This window comes from Sus scrofa, chromosome 5 (genome assembly GCF_000003025.6).
Source record: "Sus scrofa isolate TJ Tabasco breed Duroc chromosome 5, Sscrofa11.1, whole genome shotgun sequence".
NCBI classification, from domain to species: Eukaryota; Metazoa; Chordata; class Mammalia; order Artiodactyla; family Suidae; genus Sus; species Sus scrofa.
This window is the reverse complement of record NC_010447.5, coordinates 43,692,915-43,704,717: the sequence shown is the minus strand read 5'-3', so window position 1 is coordinate 43,704,717 and position 11,803 is coordinate 43,692,915.

Here is an 11,803-nt window from a genome sequence, read left to right as displayed (position 1 = left end):
AAGGTATTGAGAGGACTCTCCACCTCAAGGAACAGGGCAAGGCCACTTTTTAAAAATGGAAATTCCAGTCAATAAGAAATAATATGCTTTTTCTGGCCCCTTAGGAGATGAAACCAGAGTTCAGCTGGTCTTGATTGTGAGGAAAACTCTGGGCTCTGGCCAGAGATCTTTCTCCAGAGCACAAAGGAGCCAGTGCAAGCCACTGACACACTAGAACCATAAGATAAACTCTGGTTGCAAATGTTTTGTTTTGCCCCGTGAAATTTGCATTTAAAATGCATTTTCAAAGAACGTTGAGAAAACAGCATTGCAATCTCAGGAAATGGAGCTCGTTCCTGACACATAAAAGCGATCATTGCTTTGTAGGCTAATGGTACCTCCAATTTTGAAAATGATTTTTATTGATAGGTCATTCAGAATGTAGCACCTAGAACAAGTAAAAACACTGTGCTTCTCTCACTTATATTTTTATGGTGCATGGCCAATGGGGATTTAGTACAAGAAAATTAGTAATATTTGACTGTTAGAATAAACCAAATTTTCTAGCTAAGCTTTAAAACTTGTCATTTCAGAGTTTTGTAAGCACTTCATTTCTGTATAAATTGCAACATGCACTTTCATTAATCACTCCCAAAAGCTTTTAAGTGATAAAAGAACAATACTTTCCGTTTTAATTTACACAAACAACTTTCTAATTTGGGGTCCTTTTATGGTTTTTGTGATTTTGCTGTGGCTTCACTTTTTTAATTTAATTGTATGTGCCAAGAGATCCTCCTTTCTACCTCAGAGTACTGAAATTTTACCTTTTTGAATGTTAATACATTCACAATCTGCTGAGAGTACTTACCAATAACATTAATGATATGCGACAGATACAGCTTTAACATCTTATTATTTAAAAAACATCACAGGAACTTTTCCAGATTAAAGAACACTAAAGAGACTGTAAAAATACTTGATGCAATACTTGATGCTATCCTGGGTCCTGAGAAAATAGAGAAAATGCTATAAAGGACATTATTGGATTGACTGACAAAATTGGAGTGCAGGAGCCACATTAGTGTGTGTCTGGGTGTGGAGAGAAAGAGAGAGCATGCAAATAATAAAGAAAAAGAGGTGTTCCTTTGTGGCTCAGAAGGTTAAGGATCCCACTGTGTCACTGAAAGGGCTTGGGTCACTGCTGTGAGTTCGATCCTGGCCCCAGAACTTCCGCATGCCAAGGCTGTAACTAAGATAATAATAATAATAATAAAGAAAATAGAAAAGTGTTAAGTATTAGCAAGAGGCAAATCTGGGAAAGGGGATGCGGGCTTCCTTCTTATTTTTGCAAATTTTTGGTAAATCAGAGATTATTTTCTAATGCAATTTTTTTAAATGGCATGTTTAAAAAAAAAAAAAAAGAAAGAAAGCCCCTTAAGACCATTTTTCTTCTGGAAAATTCTTTCATGCATTATTCACAAGCTTAGCTATGTACTATAAATAAATATTTAATATTCACTTTCTTTGCCTTGTTAAAATCCTATTGGTTCCTGCTGAGTCTGGTGAAGCCTCGCTGAATCATTATGGCAGTTGGCAATAAAACTAGAGACACTGAGGAGAAGCTGAACTTGGGAAGAAAGAGGCCAGGCCATGGCCTCCCTACCTTCTGGGGCTGCTCCTCTAGCACAAAGCCTTCCTGAACTGACAGGCACTAAAGCTGAGGTTCTCAGTCAGAGTTCTGGAGTGACTGAGCAAGTAAATGAACAATGCAAGGAGAAGGATAGGTCTTTTAAATAATTTCATATCAAAGGTAGGCAGTTGGCTTTCATTTCTGGGCAAATGGAATATACATACTTTTTCTTATTTTGCCTGTAAGGTAAAACTAAAATCCCTAGACTTTACAAATATAACATACAAAACTCTAAATGATGGTAAGAGGTAGACAGACCATCTAGGGACTTCAGGACTTAAGCAATGGCCCAGTGGTAAGTTCCCTGGCTCTTTTTTTTCTGTATCCCAAATTTAGAAGTAGGCAAGCTAGCAACTTGGAAATGCCAACAGTGCAGACACAAAAGGCTCACCAGAACCTGCTGTCTTCAGCTAGCCATAGGACCAGGCAGGGGCGGCCTGGCCAGACAGGACACTATGAGACAATAATTCTTCTACTCCAGCCAGAAATCCCAGACAAAAACTGTCATCCCATTCTCACCCCTGCTGAAACTGACAGCACTAACAGCCTGAACCTAGCCAGAACACAGACAGGGACTTGAACCCACATGCTGGGACTCAAACCCAGCCAAAACCCAGAATGGGACTTAAACCCACGGTTTTAAATTAGAATCACTCACCCTGTCTGGACTCACTGAGGTTCAGGTTCTTATGTCTCCATGCAGGAGGAATTCAGCAAGAGACGAAGTGATAGGCAAGAAATAGATTCATTGAGAAAGGACGCTTGTGAGAGATGCAAGCGGGCAGGCACAGAAGATCTGCCCTGAGGATCCAGTGGGCTGCAGTTTTATCATCCAAGGGGAGTGGGGGTTGGAAAAGACCACCTGTTCCTCTTTCTTGGAGCAGAAAGTATCCAGTAAGGGGTATATTCAAATCAGCAGAAGGGCAGTCCTCAAACTTCTGCCCTTGGTCTGAATCTGAATGCAGGCCTCATCCTCTCCTCCACCCACAGTCTAGTACCCACAGTCAAGCAAGCCTGCCTCATTCTGATGGCTTTCTAGAGCAACTATTAATTTACTTACAGTGATCACCCAACAACCCCTAGATTTCCCTTTCTCTGATCCTTTATTTGGACTTCTACAACTACCTGTGCCTACTCTAGCCCTATCACCACCAGCAAATGCCAAATTGGGGAGTTCCCACTGTGGCGCAGTGGTTTAAGAATCCAACTGCAGTGGCTCAGGTTGCTGCAGAGGTACAGGTTCAACCCCTTGTCCAGGCAGTGGGTTAAAGGATCTGGTGTTGCCACAGCCGCAGCTCAGATTCTATCCCTGGCCCATCCATATATGGCAGGTGCAGCCAATATAAAAACCCCCAAAACCCAAGTAGGGAGCTAGACCCCCATCCTCACCTGATTGTTAGGAAGTACCTCATAGAGGAGGCCCCACACCAGTGGCCTCCCAACCACTTCCTAGCACCCCTTGCCAGGCCCTTCAGAGAGCAGATGCACTTCCTCCCTTTCCTGCCTCCCCGTGGGGGACGCTTCAGATTCTAGATCCAGCCCTTTCTCTGTAGGGTCCATCCTGCTGAATATCAATCACAGGCAGAGAGGAACAAAAAAATGATAAGAAAAGAATTGCACAGAGGTTTATGAGAGATGCCCCACCCCAACACACACACAAACACACATTCTCTACAGCATTACTTAAATCACACGCACACACACCAAAGTGTGGAGATGGAAGGGGTCTTAGAAATTATCCAGAATAGTGGTTCCCAGATTTTTTTCAAGTGACTAGAACAGAGAAAAAAAGAGGACAAGAAGGGAGAATTCAGTTTGCCCTAAGGGACATCTGCTCTCATGATTATTTAATAAGAGAAAGGACATTTTAACAATAATAATGTAGAATAAACCAGCTCAGAGATTTAAAATGTCATAAATTAGCTTTATTTTTAAAAAATCATTATTTTATTTCGTAAAAATTGAAATGTAGTTGATGTACAATATACCCTGTTACTCTCAGGTGTACTATGTAGTGTTTGACATTTGCATACATTATGAAATGCTTGTCACTTGTCTAGTAACCATCTGTCCCCATTCTTCTCTTTTTGTCTTACTTCGTCTCATACTCATGAAAAGTCTTTCATAGGTTTAATCATGGAGTAGGCCCCAGGCTCTTGTTTTACAGATGCAAAATGACTGATTTACCCAAGGTTACTAACCCATCAATGGCATCTTGGGGCACAACAATTTCTAGTTCATTGCTCTTACAACCAAGCAGGACCCTAGAGGACCTTCCTGGGACAGTCCCTTCCCTCATATCCTCTTTTTCAGCTCCTCTCTCAAGTATCTGATGTACGTTTCCTGAGTTTGTTTACAAATAAGAACCCTCCACCACTACCAAACAGATGTTAACTACTTAATGATCATGAGCACATAGTCCCCAGGCCTCCTGGAGTTTAAGGACTGATAACATGACACCAGTGACAGCATCCTGTTACTTTGCCATCAGCCAATCAGAGAATTGTGCATGACCTGATCACATACCCTGAGACCCTCCTCCCTTACTTGGCTTTTCAAATGCTTTACAGAAACTGTTTAGGGAGTTTGGGGTATTTTGGGTCATAAACCACCTGTATTCTTGCATGGACTTGGAATAAACCTTTCTCTGCTCCAAATTCTGCCGTTTCTGTTTGTTTGGCCTCACTGTGCATCAGGCACACAAACTTGTGCTAATATTCTTTTCACTACATTTGCTAAGTTCAGTTTCTGATCACATGAAATGATCAGCAATTATATTTAATCTCAATTAACTGTCTCTCTCCTCCAGAATCGCAGAACTCTGAGAATCAGAAGCTCATATCCACAACTGTCTCACCAGAAGGGATCTGACATATCAGATTTCAAAAGTAGTATGACTTCAATAGCAGCATCTTTGTTTTATATTCCAAGAAATAAATACTGTGGCATCATTTTAGTAGAGATTCTTTTTTTCTCTTTTTTGGGGGGAGGGGTGGTGCACGGCTTCACCTGCCACATATGGAATTTCCTGGGTTATGGGAATTGCAGCTGCTGGCCCATACACAGCCACAGACATGCAGGATCCAAACCACATCTGCGAACTATTGTGGCAATACTGGATCCTTAATCCCTTGAGAAAAGCCAGAGATCGAACCTGAATGCTCAGAAAGAGAGCATCAAGTTCTTAACTTGCTGAGCCATATAAAGGGAACTCCTATAGAGATTCTTATTTGATAAAAATTTGCTTTTTAAATTGATGGCCATGATTTGAAGATTTTACTCAAAACTAAAATCAACAGAGTTATTCGTTTTAGATTTTTCCATGTCTCATGTGTGCATTAGCTTGGGGACTGAGTTGTCAACAGCATTTGTTTTTAAGCTTAGAGCTATTTTTAATTTTCTTCCCTCTCACTAACGATACTATCCAGTTTCTACTCCCATATTCTGTGGGTTTTTTTGAGCAGTTCTATTATGAATATGAATTCAGCTTTTCTCCTTCCAGTCTATTTTTCCACATTCTTCTCATTCATGTTTTCCTAAAGTAGCTTAGGAATTTGCTCTTGAGCCCTAAAGTGAATAGATCACCCTTAATCTGGCATGGGAAGGAATAGCTGATCATATCCTATGACTTTATTTGAGAGCTCTCATCAGCTATTTCTGTTTCGTTAATCCTAAGAAATTTTAGATATTTGACCCATTCTAAAGTGGATTTTATAAAAGACAAACAAACAAAAAACAGAGTGTAAATGTATGTTCTTCTTAGAAAAAAAAACAGAGATCCAAAATTTCCAAAAGAATAATTCAAACCGCAAGGACTCCTGCCTATTAAAAAAAGGCACCCATAATCCCTGCTCTTTTTCTGCTATCTACCCCCCCCCCCAATAACAAATTATTTTCCTGGTTCCAGAACTCTAGATGAGAAAACTGAGTTTGTTCACTTGCAAATCTTTGTTACACAAAACTAGACCACTGGGGATTTAGATGGCAGGTGCTTGGAAGTATTAAGTTTTGATCATTTAACAGAACTAAAGTATTTTATTATTTTATCATTTTTAACTATTAGAAATATACTTTAAAAGGTGATAAATTTGACATTAAACCCCAATTAACATTCCAATTTTGCTGCTTAAGAGCTGTGTGACTGGGTAAATTACTTTACTATTCAAAGCTACATTTTTCTCTTATATATCACCTAGCCGATAGAGCTGTTAGCAGCAATATAATGATAAATAGCTAACCTCTTTTAAACATTTACTATTCCAGATATTGTTATATAATTTACATGATTATCTCTCTTAATTCTCTAGACACTTCAGTGCAATAACACTTGAGGTAATCACAGATAGTGTTTAAGCTGGTGGTCAAATCCAGAATCTCTGACTGTAGAAGTCAGGCTGAAAAAAGTGGCTTAAAACAAGTATTGGGAGTTCCCATTATGGCTCAGTGGAAACAAATCCGACTGACATCCATGAGGATGCATGTTTGAACCCTGGTCTCACTCAGTAGGTTAAGGATCCAGGGTTACTATGAGCTGAGGTGTAGGATCCCATGTTGCTGTGGCTGTAGTGTAGGCCAGTGGCTACAGCTCCTATTTGAGCCCTAGCTTGGGAACTCCCATACACTGCAAGCATGGCCCTAAAAACACAAATAACAGCAACAACAACAAAGTATTGTATGAAGCAATGGCTATAAAATGCATAGTATATATGACATATTATAAGGGCTCAGTAAAACTTTGCTATTTTTTATTACTATCAAAAGAATATTTCAATTGACATTAGAGAGAATTGAGTTCCTGCTGTGGTGCAGTGGGTAAGAATCCAACTGTGGTGGCTCAGGTCCCTGTGGAGGCGTGGGTTCGATCCTCAGCCCAGCACAGTGGGTTAAAACATCCGGTGTTGCAGCAGCTGTGGTTTGGATTCAGTCCCTGGCCCAGGAACTTAACATTTGCTGTGGATGCAGCCATTAAAAATACATATATATTTTAATATGTAAAATATTAATATAACATTTGAAGGGATGTTACGCTTTAGAGTTTTCTGGTTAAGCATTGACACTGACTAGATTCCCTGAGGACATGCACAGATTGACTTTTGTTTTTGTTGCTCAGATTCTAATACTAAGCATCTACTTTAGAATAGATGGTCTTTAAATATCAGTTGAATTAAAAACTATTCAGAATGATTATGCATATTTAATAAAGTCCATATATAACCTATCACAATAATTAAAACTCTCAAAGAAGACCTTGGCATTAACAACTGGCCCACCGCAACGGTCCCTGCCTCATTTCACCTGTTTGTAACAGGGTTTTGGCCCTTGTTACTGCAAGGCTTCCTAAGACCGTTATTTTAAGACCCATTCAAGATACAAAGGACTTTGTTCTATTTTTGTCTTTAGCAAATAGTATTTATTAAGTAACCACTTGATTCTCAAACTATAATAAAGTCATAGAAAGTAAGGTTAAGGGATGATTGCTTTCTTAAGTCTAAACAAGAACCTGAAATGTCTCGAGAGAGCTTGAGTTATTGATTTCTGGGAAATGAAATGCATTTCTAACTAAAATATATGTTTTTGATCATTTCTAATCAAAAAAGAAAAAATTCTTCTTTTTTTTGCTTTATTACTTTCCCTTCCATAAATGTCATTATTATATATTTTCATAAGGTAAATCATTGTATGCATTGTTTAGTCAAATGTCTCCATTCTACAAATGAAGTACAAACAAATTTTGTGTCATGCTTATGGTCATACAACTGATTAGAGGCAGCACCAAGACTCTTTCCGGATTTAGGGATTTTTCCAGGCATCTGAAAAGAAACATGGCCTCAGAATGATAAGACAAAAGACAAGCTTCACAATTGTTCAAATATCCAAAAACTAAATGACATTATCTGTAATTACAAATACCTGAATACTGTTAAAATTTTTAAACCTTATATTATTTTTCTCAATTAAACACAATTAATTAATGACTTTATGGAAATAAACACATATCTAGACAAATGCTTTAATTACATTCCAGAAACCACAGACGTTGGGTCAAAGATTTTGTGCTAAGTTGTTGCTGCTAAGAACCTATATATGCTCAAATTGATATTTCAAATTCCCTGTAAATCTTTCAATTGTACACAAAGCATTAAAAACTAACGTGGATGGGCCTGAATTTAATCTCTTACAAGAGTTTGTGAGGTTGTTTTTAAAGCTGTTATAATAAAAACCTTAGCTCCACATGGATCTAATTGTTATATGCACAAAAGTTTTTCTCTCTGGACAAATAGAGAAGGCGATGGAAGGCAGGTCTCATTAAAAAGAAATCAAATACAGTCATTACTTAGGCATGTCAAAAACTTTCTTGGCCACCACAAAACCCACCCTGAAGAAGAGTTCGCTGGCTGGAATGAACATGAAAACCAGGAATAATGAGTCAATTAAAATTTCTTTATGCTCCAGTGTAGCGACTCTAATTCTAAAAACCACCAGAGCAGTATTTCTGGTTCCACATGTTCCTTCTTGAATTTGAGCAGGGCTTTGTGGCAGCTGGGATGAATGGAATGTGGCAGCAGTGATGCTGCCTAATTTCTCAGTCCAGGTCATAAGGAGATGTTCTTTGGGCTGACTACCTGTCTTAGGATGGTCACCTGGGAAAGAGCCATGAGGACAATGTGTGAGGGAGCATGGGCCACAGGAAGGGGACACCCATAGGTGATGTAAGTGACAACTCCAGCTGAGCTCTCAGCTGGCAGTTGGCATCACCTGCTGAAAAAGGAGGAGGGAGACTTCGATTAAATCAGTCCTAGCCTTCAAGCTGCCCTGCTGACATCAAGTGGAGTAGGGACGAACTAGCCTAAATTGCCTATTCCTGAGCAAAGTCAATGAAATTCTATTGTCAACGACTGCTTTTGTGGCCTGCTACTCAGCAACAGACAACCAGAGCATCCAGAATGGCACAATCATAAAGTGCAAGTGTGTTTCCATTGAATTTCTTTTATTGGCTTTTAACTTACTCTCTCATTTTCAAATTCTCACTGAAGGAATGAATAGATTAAACCAATGTGAATATTTTTAGATCGTGCTGAATTTAACAGAGATAGACCACAAATGAGAACTCGGCACATCAAAACATTCACATGTTGCACCTCTGACACAAATGCTCTCCAGAAACATCTGATATGTCTGTGATGCAGTCCCTGGACTGGGCCTAAGCAAAACCCTCATCAGAGGAGATTCCCTTCAGCAGCCCCTGTTCTTTGCTTTCCGCCCCTCTGAGCATTCCTGTCTCTCAGACATCTAATCCTCCCTGGCAACAAAGCAGCTGGAAAAGCCAATCACATGAAGATACCAACAGAATTTTAAGTTGTCTTTTTTTTTTTTTTGCCTTTTTGTCTTTTTAGGGCTGCACCATCAGCATATGGAGGTTCCCAGGCTAGGGGTCTAATTGGAGCTGTAGCTGCTGGCCTACGCCAGAGCCACAGCAACGCCAGATCTGAGCCATGTCTGTGACCTACACCACAGCTCACAGCAATGCTGGATCCTTAACCCACTGAGTGAGGCCAGGGATGGAACCCTCAACCACATGGTTCCTAGTTGGATTCGTTTCCGCTGCGCCATGACAGGAACTCCTGAAAATCTTCTTTATATTTATTGGCCATGCCACCTGCATGTGGAAGTTCCTGGGCCAAGGTTCAAACCCTCGCCACAGAGGCGGCCTGAGCCATTGCAGTGAGAGTACTGGCTTCTTAACCTGCTGCACCACAAGGGAACTCTGAGTTGTCTTCTGAACTATCCGGTGGACAAAGAGAGGGACAAAGAAAAGTGAAGCTGAGTATGAAAGGAGTTAATGGTGCTTCACGTACCCATGTAGGAGATGGTTTGAGCTAGAGAGTTTTCCTAACACTTTTCCAATTCCACCAGTACCAGGAGCACTCTAGGCAGAGTACTCCTGTGTTCGTACTCCAGATACACACATACATGCATGCCTATCCCTACATATGTACCCAAAGATACACACACAGCTGCACCCACACAGACAAGACAGACATGGACAGATACACACACATTACATACACACCCACATGTCTACACAGACAGATGCACACACACACACACACACACACACACACACACACACATCCCTCATATGCCTACACAAAGCTAGAGACAGACACACACAAATCCACATAGACACCCACACTGTGCACTCTCCAGACACACTGTGGTCATTGCAGGGGGTGGGAATGTGCATGAAAGGAAGAGGTCTCCTGCCCACCCAGCGCAGACTGCCTCTCCTGCAGGCTGTGGACTATTTTGGTCATTTCAAATACAACATGTTCTAACTCTAAACAGGATCCTGAAGCGTCTGGGGCGTGTGGGTGTTCTTGGAATTCTACCTAGAGCAGCTATATTTCAATCCTAAAGAACCGTTTGGCAGCCCTGGGTCCTAGCTGTCTGCCCCTAATTTCTCAATCTTCAGGAAAGCTAATGACAGCTGAGCTCCCCACTTCAGCCTGGGATTAAGACACTTGCCAAGCTGACACCTGGCAGTGCTGCATCTCTGCTTAGAGCCCCTGCTGCATTCACATCAAAGTCCACACACCCTGAAAAGTCATAATCTTTCCTACTGACAACTATCAGACACAGCCAACCAGAAAAGGCCTATCCAACAGGTGTGGGGCATTTTTTCCCCCTCTAGAATAGATTTTGATGTCAAGATTCATATCATTATTTTGAATGGCTAAGGCTGCCATTAGAGGGCCCTAGCACCCCTTGGAGGCTTTGTCTCCGTTCTGCTTCTCTTCCTTGAATAAAGACATTGTTTCTTTCCCCCATGCTTTGAATGACAGTCTAGAGAGTGAAGCTTAGGAAATGCAGATCTAAATGTACTTGTGTTTTCTATCAGGGTGTTTGTTTTTACACTGTTGATAGTGATTTGGAGTAAATAAATCAGGGACATTTCGGATCTCCTAGTCGTCCTTTAAGACCTGGCTTCTCTTCTCCAAGAAACCTTCCTTGACTACTCTATGCACACCTCCCTTCCCATGATCTAGGTTACAGGTCTCTCTCCTGAATACTTACAGTGCCCTCTACAGATTTCTCTTGTTGCCCTTAACTCACTGTTTCGCATTTTTTACATGGCTGTTTTTCCCATTACACTCCAATTCCAGAGGGATGTTCACCATATATTCAAATATGTCATCTCATAGCGTTCCCTTGTGGTATAGCAGGTTGAGGATCTGGTGTTGTCACTGCAGCAGCTCAGGTCAGTTCTGTGGCATGGGTTCCATCCCTGGTCCAGGAATTTCTACATGCTGCAGGTGTGACCAAAAAAAAAAAAAAAAAAAAAAAAAAAATCTGTCATCTCAGGACCAGGCACATACAAAATAAGTACTTGATAAAAATGTGATGCGTTAGGAAAAATTCACAATTAGGGCTGCACACCTATCACTGGGATCATCAGGTACTCCTGCGGATTTATGGGATTTTCCATGAAGGTCGTCTACACTGCAATAGATGTGACAGTTGAAGTGGCAGGTTTTTAGGCCTTGAACACACACGAGTGTCTCAGATGGCCTGACAGATTTGATGCTTGCAGATTTTTTTTCATTACAGCACAATGTCTGCTGTCTGAAGTTCTTTAATTACATTCATTCGTCTTTGCTACTCTTTGTTCTCTGATGACCATAACAATTTCCTTGCTTCGGTAATCAGCATATTTGAGACATTTATTGTTTTCATTATTAAAAGGATTTAAAAGAGAGGACGCCAAGTCTGTTTTTCATCAGCTGAAACCCATATACATCATCTGATTGCACAGTTCTTCTTTGACGTTCTTGAGGAATGTGTTCAGTTCCCAGTTACATGAGAAGGGCTGGGCCCTGGTTAGGCATTCACTTGTTAAATGCCTTACACATGTAAATCTTGAGCACAATAATCCAAATCCATTCCAGGTACCAAAAAAAAAAAAAAAAAAAAGCTCATTTCATCCTCTCAGCAATGCGATGGAGGCAAGAATTATGAAAAACTGATATATAGTTTAGACTTTTGGGTCCCTCACAAATAATTTTAATAACAAATGTCAAGCCAACAAATGTGACAACTTCATAGGTATGATAACGGCAAAACTCAGGAGCTGCC